The sequence below is a fragment of the Manacus candei genome, unplaced genomic scaffold (genome assembly GCF_025592945.1).
Source record: "Manacus candei isolate 608988 ecotype Guabito, Panama unplaced genomic scaffold, ASM2559294v1 h1tg000049l, whole genome shotgun sequence".
NCBI lineage: Eukaryota > Metazoa > Chordata > Aves > Passeriformes > Pipridae > Manacus > Manacus candei.
The window spans coordinates 20743788-20760951 of NW_026138097.1; positions in this window are offsets into that span (position 1 = coordinate 20743788).

Genomic DNA, 17164 nt, shown 5'->3' on the forward strand with positions numbered 1-17164 from the left:
TTTTTATCTTTCTAGAGATATTATGACTTCTTACATTTGTAATTTACAGCATGACGACTCAGGTTCATTTGATTTCAGGTTCTTGTGCAGAATAATCCCTGAATTGTTTCTCAGGGGATTCTAGAAAGCTGGAGCTTGATAGAGTTAAAAACAAAATAACAAACTTGAAAAATCAGCTCTTGACTGCAAAAATCCAGTTCAATTTGCAGCATCTGGAAAGAAAATCAAAACCTTCCTGAGAAGAATTAGCACAGTCACAATGAGCGCAACAGCAAAGCATAATGCATAGTAAGACATGTTTTGGTCTTGTGTCATTGAGAATTATCTTCACTTCAAAGATAATGTGTAAGTAACAGTATCATTTTCCACATATCACTAACCTTTAAAAAGTGTACGTGTGATTTACCCTGACCATCTGGCTACTGAAATCTCTAGTAACAGAGACAATGAAATCTAAGACATGGCAAGTTTCCATCTAAAATCTACTAAGACCAAAACTTAAAATTTGCTTCATAACTGCTGCCACAGTTCATATCTGTTTTTTTCAATAGCTGCACTGCAGGGCTCAATATTAGCCTCTCATTCTTCTTCATTAGTATCTATTAGCTAAAGGACATTTTGATTGGATTACTGCTGGTGTTTAATGTATGACCAAGATACCATCTTTCTGGGGAGGGAAAACTTGGTTCAGCTTTTAAATCCACAAAGAACTCTCTAAAGTGAACTTCACATTCATGTTATTCTTCTGGTTTTATTCAGATGATCACAGATACTGTGAATCACTTTCTATTGTTATGGATAATTCAAACAATCAAATTCCTATGTCCTAAGACTTCAAATCCATGCCTTCTACCTCAAGATAACACACAGAAAATTAATTATCAAGATCTGGCCTAATCCCTTTCATTTACTTAGATGAATTAGGACAATCTGTTCAATCTCCAGAGGTATGCTACAGGCAAAATGTCCAGATGTATGTCAAATAGTAGACAAAATCAGTGATTTATGAATAGTTTCTTTCATTCAGTAGTCTACAAGCACCTTAAAAATAGTAAAGGTAAACACCTTTTAACAGATGGAGAAACTAAATTCTGAAGGTAAATGCTCTACTCACTGTTACAGTACAGGAGGGGTGCAGGCCTGGAAACCAAAACCAGAACTGAACTTCAGTAAATTCTTCGATCTGAAGTAGAAAACATGGCAAGTATTAAATGTAAAAGGTTGTAAGATATTTGCTTACCCTATTGGCTTTTACTTAAATTATACAGCAGGAGAGAATATTTCAAATGGTGTTATTTAGCTTACAGACTCTAGTAAAAGAGTTTTGGTCTTGCATCATAGTTTGTTCAGGCATTTTGTAATCTGTGCAGTTTGTTAGATTCGCTTCTGTTACATCCACTACAAAGTATCCAGTGCGGGCACAAATCGCAGCCTCACGCACCACTCCTTGTGCCCTCCTTTACCTTTTGACAGTCAGCATAGACCAGGACAGACCTGCTAATCTACTGTGAAGGAAAATAGGAATCTAAATACTGGGTAGCAGGCTAATGAAATAATGAGAAACATAAGAAATTGAGGTGAACTAGAGTAAGTTTCTTCAGCCAATGGCCAGATTTGATCAACAAAAATGATCTCTGAGAAAAGGATTCAAGTCTATGGCTCAATTACTGTTGTGATTTCATGGTAGATTAGATTACACATCTATGTCGTATTATATGCTGTATTATCAGAAAAGATCTACAGTCACCAGTTTGAAATGGTACTGACTCTAAAGTGACCTGGGCTATGACAACTGATACACAGTTCAAGCCACAGTGTGTAAGATGCTCTCCTGAGGATCTAAATCTTCCAGATTGTCTTAGGTTTAGTTCACATTTCTTTTTAATATGACTTAATCTCAAAGTTATTTAAAAATGGGTTAATACTTTTGGAATAATTTAGCTTTCAGTAATCCAGAATGTTTTTTCAAAAAAGGCCTTGTACAATTATTAATTATACAGATATTCAAAAAATTAGGTTGTTTATGATAAGTAGAAGGCTGATAAGAGATTTACTATAATAGCAGCCCTGAATAGACTTTCAGATATGCATTTGCTTTGGTACAAATCATAGTTTTTGTCCATTGCACTTTCCATGTAAAGTGAATCCAGGCACTAAAAAGAAACATTACAATCCAAAAAAGAAACAATGCCAAACGCTAAAGGTCTTATTATAAATTAATTTGCAGTCCCTAATGACAATTGAAATTGTCTCAACAGGAATCTGAATGAAAGAAACACTTCTAATTGTTAATGCCAAGAGCAAAATTAAATAAGTGCCTGCACAGAGAATGGCATATCAGCTTTGGGATAAACATATTTAGCAGGATTTACGTTTTCATGACAGAGATTGTGTTTAATATGTAGGTTCCCATTACCATGATGTAACTCCAGATGGTTGGTCTAGAGAGCATGCTGCAGGATGAAGCTATGAATTTATTAAATAGAATATGTTTTGTGACAAAGTAGATCATCCAATCATGGAAAAGAAGCAAGTACTTGGCTTTAGGCAATGAAACGCTGATCCCCAAAGGAATCTTTGCAAGCAGTCAGTTTGCAATAACACAGACTATGAGTTGCTTGTGCAGAATAATCAGCAAGTAGTTGGGAAGAACAAACAAATGGTAGCAATCATTGTCCGCTCATAGGTAATTACCATAAGAAGAAAAAGAGCTAAAGTAATTGAATAAAATGTACATAGATTGTTTACTCAGCTCTATTAGGAGCAAGCAGCACGCTCTCATTAAAACTAAAAGACGAGAAATAAAACATTGTTTAGAGCTTCAGTGAAACAGTGATATTGGTTTCCACAACATTACCTGGCATTTTAAAGAACACTAACAGGAAACAGAAATTCAAAAGGACTCCATAAATACTTTCGCAGTTAGTCTATTCTGTACAGATTATGTACTATGAATTGAATACAGCTACCACTGCCAAAGACTTCACTGGAATTCAGGCAAAAGCATGGAGTTGAATTTCACTCCTTTTGAAGTCAAGAGCGGTCTGCTTTTTAATTTGATAAAACTGAGCAACTGGTACCAGGAAAAGAGATATAAACATTAAAATCCATTAGGAGCTGCAAGGAACATTCAATGGTAGTTTTTTAGAAGAAAGTTTTTTGCAGTCATATTTAGTTTTTGAATGTGTTTCTGCTTCTGTGTTGTTTTAACACTTTTTTGTGTGTATTATACTTACTTTTTGTGGTAGAGGAACTTAATTTTTATCTTCTTTAAAGCAATTTTTCCTGGACCAAATGAATCTTCCCATTTACCTTCCCACAATTTGTCAGAAAGTTCAAGAAGTGTCTTCTACAAAATAATAAAAGTACAACAAGTCAACTTCTCTTTACTCATAGAGACAGTGTATAAAGATTTCTCTTCCCTTGGGAGTTTAAGCAAGTAGGAATTAGAGAAGTGATTGGAGAGCTATAAGATCACTTTTATTGCTTCATCATTCATTCTGCTGTGCAGACTGCCCTTAAAAGAAGTCACAAAGGCCAAGTTTGCAAACTGTAGCTCAGTTTTACAGATACTACCTACAGTTTACACACACATATATAAATGCATGTATGTATATATACACACAGACATACTTTTATTGATATCTGCTTCTGTCTACTTAATTTGAGTCTTTTTCTCCTCTCTGATACAATTCTTTCTTTGTCAGAGCATCTTATAGGTACCCGTTAACTTGATGACAAAGCTAAATAAGAACAAAATAAGGTATCAAATAAGAACTTTTCCAGTATTGGCTAAGATTAAATTTGAACTGAAACTTTGCTTTTCAAGATGGTCTTTATGTATAAGTCACCTACCTTTCTTAATTTTTAAACAACATGCACAATGAAGGCATCCTGAAAGCCACTTTTACATTAGCAGATCATACAACTGAGTCTACAGGGAGAGAACCTTATTTATTATTTACATTTCAGTAACACACATTGTGTAAGGCTCTGTTTTTAGAGACAGATAAACAGGCAGTTCCATTGATTTCCTGCAGCATTCCCAAGTACAGGTTTTCAAAAATCCTCCAAAGGGCTGTATGTTTATGTCCAAAATAAAAGAGCAAGGAGATGGTATCTGGCTATATATCTTGATGTTGCAAGCAGTACTTAAGCTATGCAACACATCATGGAGCAGAATTCCCCAAATTGGCTTGAAAAGTTAGGTCTAGAATTGGAAATATCTTAGGTACGTCAATTTATCATCCCCAAATGAGAGGACAGCCTAATTAACTAGGATGATGATCCATAATAGCTATGCATACCGTTCTTATGGTAATTCCAAGTAGATGATTGCTGCTCACAGTTTTCGGGTTTAACCAACTTCTCTTTACAATTGACACTGTTATGGGCTTGGATTTAGTGACTGGGGTAAAGAAAAAAGCTTTAATATATCTGGGTTTTTTTTCTGGTTTTACCATAGATATGTTCTGTAAATTCAGGAAGATTCTTATCTTTCTTTGCTTGGTTTTACTGCTCCAAATCACTGTGAGAGACAGAGTTAATTCATAATTTCAAAATTAATGGGAGGTTAGTGGAAGAAAAATGCTATATTGATGTGAAGGTATGCTTCCTTTAAGAGACAAGTAGATTTCAAATTCTTCATGAATAAAAAGAATAAGCAACTTCTTTTTTTCCTGACCCACCTCTAGGAACAGAAACTTGGGAAGTGCCTGAAAAAACCCCACAGATAAGCACTTGATATTGGTGACTGAAACATTGCACTAGTCATGCAGATTTGACAGGACAATGAGATATAAAGGAAAAAGAAATCTACAAGAAGAATCTCCTGACAGGCATGAGGAAAATGAAAGAAAGGACCCTTGCCTACTCCAGGGTTTAGGAAAACCTATTCTACTAGTGAAGCAGTATTGCACTCAACAGAGCTAAGCTGATTCGTATTGGCTTAGGATGTGCTTTTCCAAGGCTGACACTACTATGGCTTTCCTTCAGCAGAGGAGAAAGACAGAAAGGCGAGCTCTCCCTTTTCACTGGAGTTTTTTTTTTCCTTCAAAGATAATTTCTTAAAAATCAGTTATTTGAGAGCAACCTCACCTCCACTCTTCTCTGACTCTTCTCTGCTACATCATAGCTCTCAAAAGGAGAAAGAGTAAAATGACACATGAACAGTAAGATTAAAATGACTTCTGGAGATCAGTTGCATTAATAGTAAGGATGAGAGGACATGGGTTTATGATCTGAAGGTCAGGTCAGTGTTTTCTCCAGAGGAGTCATTTTCTGGAACATAAACATGTAATTTAAAGTATATTTTGTCAGCAGCATTTTTGGGGCCTGATCCAGCAGCAATAATTGCAGGTTTCCAAGTGATGTAGCCTTTGGGTTCTCATTAGTGCAATAGGGTTGCAGTTCGGTAGTCATTTGCACTTCTGCTCTGTGCGATCAACCTTTGGCAGCTCATCTAATCCAGCAAGAGGCCAACATGCTGCAAACAGACACACGTCCTCTCTTTGCCGCTTGCCATAACTGTATCATGCCAAGTTGCTGCCTCACTATTTGAGGAAAAAAACCTAACATGAAAATTTGGGTTCTGATTTCAGTGTTCTGATATTATCTCTGATGAAATCTTTATTTATCCTTTTTTCTGTATGAGATTCTTGAAGAAAATTATATGGTCAAAGGAGAGAAAGCATTTACTTTGAGGTCTTATCCATTGTACGAGACTAGGAGTGAGAGTGGAAAGAGAAATTAGTACCATGAAGCCCACAGATAATTGCTAGGAAGGATAAAAACCCTTCCATGTTACTGTTTTCTTCTATGGGATGCACATTGTCAACCACATGACTTGGAATTATATTCATCTGCACAGTTCATTTATTCGCAGCATAACTGCATTCATTTAACATCTTTGCTACTGAAAAAAAAAGAAAAACCCCCCTCCTCCCTCCCCAAGTGAATTTACATCTACATTATTTTTGTGCTTAATCACATTCTTTCAAAGCTTAAAGTATCTGCTGCACCCAAATACCATCAGCTGTGTATAGAGAGCGCATACACATGCATTTAGACACACACCCACATACATATGAAAATACATATTTACTCATTCAGATATATCTCTGTGCATTAAAACATATTTTTATGCATAAGTGCAAAACCACAGAATTTCTTTTGCCTCAGCATTCAATTCTAATAAATGATATAAATTCTTTGATAAAATTTGGGTCTTTATCAAACTTCAGAGATACAGGCTGAACTCAGTTATAGCATATGTGTATATTTGTATGTGCTTGTGTGCATTTGCATGGATATATGAGTGTGCATGTGTGCGTACAGACACACAAGAGCAGTCTCCATACTCTTCTTAATTTGTAAAGCATGCTTTCCTGTTAAGGCACTATGAACAACAAATGAAGCAGAAAGCACCCAGTACTCTGCAAGTCAGATGCTGTCTTGAGGCTCCAAGGATTTCTTAATTGAGTAGGGTGAGGTCAGCAGCTAAAATGATTGAGCAGCACTGATGTGTGCAAAAACATTTTTGCTGCTTCAGTTTCCTTTTCTGAATCCAGGAAACATCTCTCAGAGAAAGAAGAAAACCTTTAAAGCATCACCAGTGCAAGAGGACAGGATCTTACACTGAACAGTTGAAAGAACAAAGAACATATCTGATGAGAAAATTTGTGCGAGAGGGCACAGGCAGCATTAGTTTACAATTGTGAAATCAGGATACTGGGCTTATTTCAGCTCCTGCCTCAAATATGTGGTGTGATCTCTTCATCTTTCTTTATTCCTTTATCTACCAATTAGATTGGCAATGCTTTGTTGCAGGTATTGAGCTCTGTACAGCTCCAAATGAAATCAAGACTCAAGCCAGTAAGAGGTCAACTGAAAATATTTGGGTAAATATAGTAAGTATGTAAAATGATAGTCAAATCTATTGATTTTAAGCCTCACCTGATTATTAACCTAAAATAAGAAGTAATGCAAATTAATTAAGAGTGATTTTACATATTAGTGACAGCAGTATTATCCTAGGTTCACATCAGAAAACAAGTGTTTTACTTTATGTATTCATGTTGATTTTAATTTGACTGATAGTGTATAAACTATTATGAATATGTTCAGGAACAGGCATACATCATGAGCCATCATCATCCCTATGCCAGCTTCATATTACCAGTTGTTTAAATGGTCTTCTTTTCCTCAGTTTTCAGGACCTTTTGTAAATATCTTGAGGAAAAAACAATATTAACTGATACTTTCTAAGAATTTAATAGTTAATTTACCTCATAGAATGTGTGCCAGGAGACTACAATGTCTCCATATTTACTCTGTTGTGTCCTTTTTTCCCAGTTTGTACCAGAACTTTTTCTATTGCTACCCCTATGTGTTTTGTTTAGGTTTTTTTTCATCAGCTATTACCTTTCTATGTTTTCTATTTCTCACTTTTCAGGTCTCCCTTTCATTGTGTTACTGATTTTATGCCTTCCTACATCCTTTCCTGTTCCACAGTGTCTAGGTCCATATCTGCTTCCTCTCTAATCTGCTTTTATTGCCCAAGTCCAAGTTCCCTATTTCTCCATATCCTTATAATATGATCAATTCCATCTTGATTTTGCTGATATCTCACAATATCTGATTCCTGCTTCACTGCTTGGCCACCAACTGAAATTTGATTGACTGGCTGGGGACAGATAGAACTGAATTAGCTGCTATTTAAATCTTTTCATGACCAGCTTTTTAAAGTGCACCAAAAAAACGGAAACCATCAAACTTCAGCACTTGTCAGCAAATTTCAAACTCACTATGTTTAATTGGGTTTGGAAAAATAATCCCACAAATCTTGCCTCCTCTGTATACTGAAACAGTATGTTCACAGCCTCACTCCAATCTATTCTGGAGCGCTGAACCCTGGCAGTCAATTTTGAATGTCCCTCTATCTCTCTGAAATCTTTCTTGCTGCCGTAAATTTTCAATATCATTGAAGTCCTGGCATACTAGCTTATTTATAATTAATAGAGAGCACTTAAGTTTTCATTGCAGAACACCAAGGAACCGCAGTTTTCTGTTATTTGGACACTACCTTGACAAAAAAGATTAGGAATTGAGATTCTGTCAAGCATTGAACTTTTTTATGGGACTTGAGTAACCAGATGATGAAAAGCAGGTCTTTCCTCCCAGAGAATAAATCTTTAGGGAATTCTTCAGGCTCTTTGAACACAGAAAAAATAAAATAAAATCAAGACTTGTACCACACACTATGTTTATACTGAATTAATACAAAGTAGACAGAAGTTAAATATTTAAGATATGATCCATCCAGTGAGGAAAGCAATCTTGCATAAACACTGTCAGATTTCAAAGAAGTGTTTTTCAATAAGCCATAAAATTAATATCTGAGAACACTGCTATGCTGAAATTCCCCTCCTAAATGGGACCTTATCCTTCTAAATTTTTGTTTGAAAATTCCATTGTAAATCAGACTCTACAAACTTGCTTTTTTTAAAGGAAAGAATTAATGACTTCTCCTTTATGAGAGGCTTAAGGCAAACAAAGCAGCATGGATAAAACAAAAATGAGTGAGATTCTTTCTCTTCTGTCCTCTGACCTAAACGCCTTTTAAGAACTAGACAGAATAAATAATTGGATTATTTTCATGTGACTTTCTAGTGAGATAAGGCAGAAAGACAAGTAAAAAGGTAAAATTAGTGTTACAAAATGGTATTCAATAACACCATGCCTGTTTTCTGGCTCTGGGTCCAGTTGAGACCAGACAGGATTTTGAGAAAGAACAAAAAGGTACTGTTAAAAAAGGTGAACTTAATGTTTTAGTCCAAAGAAAGGGTGTACTTCTCCCATTCTCACAGAGAGTTTGCTGTTTCATTTCCCAGGTTTTGTGTCAGCAGAGGGTTGAGTCCATTATTCATCTCAGAAAAGGAAGACAACTCCAGTCCTCTAGTCAGATTGATTCCCATGGTCTGTCAGGCTCTCAGGCATTACCCCTCATTGAGTATGTGAGTTGACTAAAACATCAGCTGCTTAGTTTGCATGACATTCTACTGCAATAGAACAGGGAGCCTTTCAGAGCTTCAGGCACATCAGAAAATACAGGTGGCTGCTCATACAAATGTTAAAATGAACACACAGTGTTCAAGTACCACTTATGTAACTTGAGTTTTAATTTGGTTCATTTCTGTACTTTAAACTAACTTTTGATGTCATGTGGTGCTTTCCATGGCTAATATTTCACATATTACACAAGCTGTCAGAAGAAAGCTGGGAATATTGGCTGGGGATATTTGGAACATTTGGCAGTCAGCAAGCATAAGAGGCAGCTCAGATTTTTGGTATCAGCTTATTAAAGTCATATGTCTTACAAATCAGCACAGAGATTGTTATGCCCAATGAGGAAAACGTATATTCCTAGCTAAGATAGTTAACATCTCATTAGAAGGAAGAGATTACTTGATTTTCAGGAGGAGATAATATTATTGACTGATTAAAGTAAGAATGATGGAGGATCTGATTTATGAGAGGTTTCAATTCTAAATTTCACTAGAAAAACATTAACTGTGATCAGATGGCTGACTAGCCTCATTCACAGTGGGATAAGAAGTCAGTTCAATATAGAAGAACTGCTTAGAGACTCCTTGTAGAAGTTTTGTTGGAACTAAACTGAACAAAAAAAATTTAGTCTAGAACCCCTAAGGAGTATTTGAAACATGCTCGAACAGTATTACATTTTTCTATGAGAACATGTGGAGAACAGGTACTTTTTCAGGAGACTCCAAAAGAGTATTGGTCTGTAAAAGAAGAGGCAGGAAGAAGGACAAAACAGGAAATGAGAGATCAGACTTTCAGAGTTCCTAGTAGCATATAGATATAGATAAATCTAGACTAGATATATATATAGGTAGATATAAAAATAATTATATTTTTAAAACCAACAGCAGCAAAACAAACAAACAAACAAAAATCTCTTTTTAAGACTCTAAAGAATAAAATAGGAAGTAACAGCCAGCACCAATGAAATTTAATCAGACCAATCTGATTAGGTTTTCTGAGAAAAGGTAGCTGGTAGTATGTGGGAAAGAGCAGAAGGCATCATAACTGAACAGATTAATAAGTATACTGTTTATAAATCTGGAGAATGCTCAGACAGAGTAAAACTATAGTTTTCAGAATCCAAAAATTCTTGATTGGAATAAACTGTTCTACTTATTCCTTGCCAATAGAACAGGAAGAAATGGGGCTAAATGACAGCAAGAAAGATTTGGTTTGGCAAATGGGAGAAATCTATTCAACTATAGGCATAGCAAAGCACTAATGTACACTACCAAGGGAGAACATGCAAACTTCTGCCACTGGAAGTTTTCAAAAACTGGTGCGACAAAAATCTGTCAAGAGTAGTTTAGTCATGGATGATCTTGCCTTTGGGCAACTAAATGTATTAGATGACCTCTTGGGACTATATTTGCTATGATTCTGTGATTCTCATGTAAACATTATGCTATTGACTCAAATTCAATTAATGTCTGGAAACTCATATAAACTATTTTAAGAAAAAAAAATAAAATTTACACTTAACACAAAAAAAATATTACATGTGAAGGTGTGCTGGTTTAAAAGTAAACCAGGGGGAGAAATGAACCCAACTCAAGAGATTACAAGTCAGAATTACAATTTACTGAAAAGATTACAATAAACACGATACAGAAAAAAACTGGTATTAACCTCCCAAAGACAGATTTATAACCCAGCACCCTGGGGACAAGAGCAGAACAGTGTTTGTTAGTCCCTGTGCTGAGCACCATGTGGCCTCCTGGGTGCAAAGTAAAAGGAAAGGTAAAACCTGTTAATCCATACGACGGTCACAGTCCTGTTGAAATGATGATCACAGTCTTGTCGAGAGTGGCAGTCACAGTCCTGTTGAAGTTCTGGTCCTCCTCTGGATCTGATAAGTGGTACCAGAAGTCCCAAAACCTGAAGTTTTATATGCTGAAGTTCAGATGGGAATGCCCAGTACCTCCCCCAGGGCGGGAAGTTTCACAATGGGTGATTTATACTGGGAGAAATATGTAGTGTCCTGGCTGTAGCAGAACTTTCAGCTCAAGTGGTTTAGTATCTAGAAAACTGGTTAGAAGTAAATATTCAAGTTAAATCATTGGCATACTAGCAGTCCTCCAAAATACATCCCACCTACCGTCAACATCCTAAATTACCATTAGGTTTGCCTGCAGGATAGGAGAAGACACCCAGAAGTGCTATCTAGGGTGCAGCACTGGAAAGGACAGCATGACAGTGGTATGGCTCCTCATAGAGGCTTGGCCAATCCAGTTGCTCAGTTTTAGAAGCTGAGCTTGCTTTAGGAAAGACATTGTTAAGAGCATGAGAAGTCTGAGGAAAGACAGCAAAAGCATTGTATTCTACAAAACAAAGACTGTTAGCTGACACTGAACACTGAACAGTGAGGATCTCCTCCTCCTCCTCTCTTATCCAAAGCTTTGATTTAATCCTCCTTACTTAAAGCACTTACCTGAGGAAAATAGAATGAAGTTTAGATATCTTAATCTCTATTTTCCAACTCAGTAAGATTGAAAGATTCAGAAAATTGAAGATACACTCCCTTTTGACTACGAAGAGAGCTTCGGCAGGACAAGTCCCTCATTCAAGAACATCAGTTAAGTCTCTTCAGGTAGGAGTGATGAAGGTAAAGTTCTGGGCCCAGGTTATCTGCCTAAATCAAGAGAGAGGAATTAGGACTAAGTCCTCAACACTTCATTCATCATCCAGGATAACTTTGCAGTGTGCAGATCAATTGGATATTCAACGGAAGAGTACAAAGACTTATAACAATATACCTTCAAAACCACTCTCCTGTTTCCCTGATCTTAGAAATGTGTGATAGGAGTTCTCTGTAGCAAGAATATGTCTTTCAAAAATATTAAGAGTTCTATATAATCACAGTGAGATATGAAGGTGTAGGCAGTAGGGAAAGTTGAAGGCATTGTCCTGATCTTTATTGTTGGATTGTATTTTCTACAGGAGTACCTTTCCATTCAAGACCACTTCACCTATATGACTGATCCTGTTTTTTTGCTTTCTTTCAGAAGAAAAACTCGTGTGCAGAGAGCGAGTTCTTTTTCATGTGCACCTCTCAGGAGGGAATTGGGCCCTATAGGAGGAAGTACTGAACCTTTGAGAAAGCTGCAGCTGCCTTTTGCAGACTCAAGAGGCACATAAAGTTCAGAGTGTGTGTATTCAGTAAACTGAACACTACCTGAACTGAAACAAACTTCAGAAGCTATTGGTGATCAGGAATCATAATGGCAGATGTCTGAAAAAGAGAGATTATCATAAACTAGCTTGTGTGTGTGCATTTATGCACATCTTTGTGCAGATAGACAAACATACAATTATTCAATAGAGCATGTGATATTATCTAACTGTGAAATAAAGCCAGGTGAATTCAATTTTAGTAGGGGACAAAAATGTATTCTCCATTCTACAGCAATTCAATTGCTGATGGTGACAGCTATTGAACATTTTAGATTAAATGTACACAGTGGCATTATGGCTGGTCTGTGGGTATTTTAAAAGATAACCCAACTATGACAAAAACAGGCAGAATTTCTAAAAGGCAGCAAAGTGCTCAGGTGGTTGAGCTCACAGTGAACAAATAACAACATCTGAAGGAATCCAAGACATGCAATTCTGTGTCAAGCACAGTTTCTTAATTTCCAGTGCATCACCAAAGTTAATATAATTGCAAATAGGACTTCTTGTAAGTCTCATCTTTTATTATGGTCTGGTAATTTTCCAATATTGCAACTTTAAAGTACAGAGGTAAAATGTGATAATCCCAGTTGGATCCAAAATCTAATTATAACTGTGAAGGAATACAAAATAAAACAAAAGCACCAAATTCCTCATCAGAGAGAACAAGGGTGATGCAACTTCAGGTTCACATCAACACAGGGACTCAAAAAAAGAAAAGGGCTTATAATGATGTCTACTATGTAAACTAGTTTTACACAGCTTGCCAGGCTGCACCTGGAATATTGTCGCCAATTTTGGTCTCCACGAGTGAAAAAAGATGCAGACAAACTGGAGAGGTCCAAAGGAGGGCCATGAAGATGATCAAAGGGCTGAAGAACACGCCCTGTTAGGAAAGACAGAAGGAGTTAGGTCTTTTCTGCCTGAAGAAAAGGCTCAGTGGGGAACTCATCACAATATTCCGCATTTTAAGGGTGACTACAAAGATGACTCTCTTTGCACGGAACCACACAGAAGAAGACAAAGGACAATGGGTAAGAGCTGCACTGGGGGAGGTTTCCTCTGGATGTAAGAAAGGAATTTTTTATAGTGAAAACAATCATTCAGTGGAACCACTGGATGTGGCATAGTCCCCATCACAGGAAGTTTTTAAGATGCAATTAAACAGTGTGCTAGATAATCTCATATAGGCTTCCTTTCCCACAATATGTTGGACTGAGTGATCTATCAAGGTCCTTTTCAACCTATATTGTTTTTATGAATGATTCTACAAACACAGTGGTGAAAGCACACATCTGTTTCTTCTCTTTTACTGTCTTCATATATTGTTTTTCTTCTTAAGAGCTATTGATTCACAGCTCTCCATCAGAAGAAAATTGACTGTTCCCTCAAAAGAATATGCATGAAAAATCCTTTCTGGCAGGAGCAAGGCTCACACATGTTGGGTATTCCAGCTCTGATAGCAGGACCTCGTGTCTATCTTTTTATTACCTGTTTGTATAACATCATATTAGTCTACAGCAATTTTCTGTGTACTGTGGCTTATGTATAGATTGCTTACTCTGAAGGACAGGCTCAAAACTTAGGCTGCTCAGAGCTGCCTGCTCCAAAGTTCTCAACTCTGCTTTGGAGTTGCAGATGTAGTTGGAATCTGAGCCACTATCTCTGCATTTGAATGCAGTCTTCTTAATTTTTTTTAAAAAATAGACTAGTCCCAGAAATGAGCTGCTAACCATTCAAATGATGAGAAGGTAACTAAGCTCTACTTTGAGTCCCGTGGCTCACTCCATTTAGTAGGTACTTTGCTGTCCAACTTTAGCTCAAAGAAACATTTCTTCCTACCCTCCATTTTTGCATAATAGCTCCCAGGTGTCAGCAACTGCCAGGGAAGATAGGTTCCCCTTATACAAAATGATTTAATGCTTCATAGCCCACCGCTAAAGAGCAGGGTCCTAAGAAAGAGAAACAATTTGAAGTTTTGGTCTCTGTTTCAAAGACTATGCATGCATTTAACATCAAATGCGGGAGATGCTGAAACGATGTTGGGAGAAAAAAAAAACCTCCTGGGCTGGTGTTTAGACTTTCCTTCTAGTCTCGTATGGAAACATGAATACTTAAGGAGAGAGTTAGATGGGATCTTGGCATGTAAGACCTTTTAAGGTTCAATTCTCAAAGCTCCTCTGCAGCTGAAGTCCAACCTGGCAGTGTTTTCTTGCTGCTGCTTATTCCTTGCTCATGAACGGTATGATTTTAATAGGGTTGAGCAGTTAGGCTCTCAGCAAATCCATGCCTAAATTCCTTTGAAGTGTGCATGCTAAATTTTCCTTTCACCTTCGATGCAATGGACATTTATAAAGTGTATTTGACTATTTAAAAAAACTATTGAGAAAAGTGAAAGAGCAAGAAATTTCCCTGATTTCCTCTAGTGGCTTAGGTTTATTAAATTGAACACAGGATGCAAGCATACCTTTTTATAAGTGTCCTGTTGAAGAGAGGTGTTTTTGACAACTAGAGCCTTTCCTAGACTTATGTAATTTTAAAAAACAAAGGCTTTGATACAAATTTAATAATATACATCCTTTCTAGACATCAGCCTTACAGAGTATAAATGTGCATCCTAGTTCACCTCTTGCCTTGGAAGAATGTAAGGGCAGGTAGTATTTATAAATTACTCTGACATTCTAAATAGATCGAAAATGACTATGAGGAAGTTACAAAACAGTGTATGCGACATTAACTTCTAGTTATTGTACATTATTGAGAAATGACAAAAAAGAGTTTAAACCATTGTAACATATTGATACGAAAATAAGTATAGAGTACATTATGCAAGGGAGATGAAATATGTAGATATTTATTATAACAATTGCCATATAGTCAGTTAATGGAAAATCATAGGGAAACACAAAATACAATGAGGTAAGCAAATCTATCACTTGGTGTTCTGTGCTTTTATTTTTAAATAAAAATACTTCCTTTCGGTTCTTTATCCATACCTGAGCCATTTACTTTCCTTTTTTCCTCCAGTTTCTTTTTTTTCTTTGTTGTTGTTGTTGTTTTTTTATATTTGCACAGCCTGCTCCACAACACATGGATATTCCCTGAAGGAACTGTAGCCCATAAAGAGCCCATGCTGGAGCATGAAGGACTGCAGCATGAAGGAGGGAGTGTGTGGAGGAATGAGTCGCAGAGGCAAGATGTCACAGACTGACTGCAGCCTCTCATTCCTCATCCTTCTATGCTACTCGGGAAAGTAAAGGTAGAGGAGTCAGAGATGAAGGAATGAAGTTGAACTGAGAAAGGACAGGGAGCTGGCTTTTGTTCTTGTCTGTTTTTCAGTTTTTGTCTGTTCTTGTCTGTTTCTCACCATCCAACTCTAAATTTATTGGAAACTAATTAATTTAATTTTCACAGATTTAATCTGTTTTGTCCATGTCAGCAACTTGCTAAGTGACCTCCCCATCTTTATCTTGATCCATCAGCTTTTCCATCTTATTTTCTTCTCATGTTCTATGAGGAAGGGGAGTGAGAGAGCAACTGGGTGGGCATCTGGCAGCTGGCCAAGGTCAGCTGGAGCATACAGAAAAACTTGAAATGTAGATTTTATCTAGCAGTCAAGTAACATTCTGTGTTTGAAGTACTTTTTTCAGTGTGAAACCTACCGTATGTTTTTCTCATTCAGATTGAAAGACAAGGTCTGTGGGAAAATGCTTAAACAAAATTAGCCTGCCATTTTCTCTAATATGTATGAAGTCAAATTATATCCATAACCCGATGTCATACACGTCCACTTTCTTAAAAATAAAAATGTTAACATATGTGGATACATTCCTAAAAATAACAATTTGTCCCAATTTTGGTAAGAGAGGGTGTTTTAGCTCACAGAGCTCAGCCCCTTATGTGTACATGTTACTGAAGCAGAATGTAAGATCAGCTTGAAAGACAACAAAAAAAAAATTTGAATAAGAATGGAAAATACAGATCTAATTGGGGCAACATTGAATAATATATAATATAATAGTAATAACATTTGACCTCTGGGTCAAATGATTCACAGGTAAAAAATGTACTCCTTTTAAAATACGGTGACTAAGTAATTGCTTCTGATAGGGTAATACTTTGGTCAAGACAAAGGTCACATGTATTCTTCTCTTTCCCAAATAGTGACACATAACAGAAAATTATAAAACTCTCCTAATCCAGGCACATCTGTATGTAAACATGCTTATTCAAAATGTTTAAGAGTAACATGCAAAAGTGGTGACTTTCGTATAAGACAAAACCAATCAGCGAGCATGCTGCTGCCAGGATGACTTGGGCTTTGGACCCATTTCTCTTTCATTTCAATTTCAAACTCTTCTGTTTGGAAATATTAAATGCTCTGTATTCATTAACAAAGGATTTCAGTTCCATAGTAAGCTAACCAAACCATCCAAAGACTCTTATTTGTTCATTTATTATTTATTTTACTCAGTGCACTGTGTAGCTCATCTATTGAATGTACAGGTTTGAACAGTATAAGTTCAAAGTGTTTGTTTTGTCTGTGTGAGTGTCAGAGAGAATTATGTATCTATTTGTTATTCAGAGGCTTCTATGAGGATTAAGAACTCTGTATTGGCTCCAGTTCATGCTCTTCTGCAGCAATATTTCCTGTCCATTTGGCTTTGGAGGAATATTTTCTTTCACTGTTTTGGTCATCACGTAATAGAGAAATCTGCACAGTTCTGCAGGCCAGATTCAGACACACAAGGCCATGCCCAGTAGCATCTTTTCTCCAGTATAATATGACTGAGAGGGAAGATCTTTCTAAGTAAATCTATTATGATCTCACACTGACTTATAAAATTTTAAAAATTATTTAAATTTAGAAAGTAATATACTGAATTAA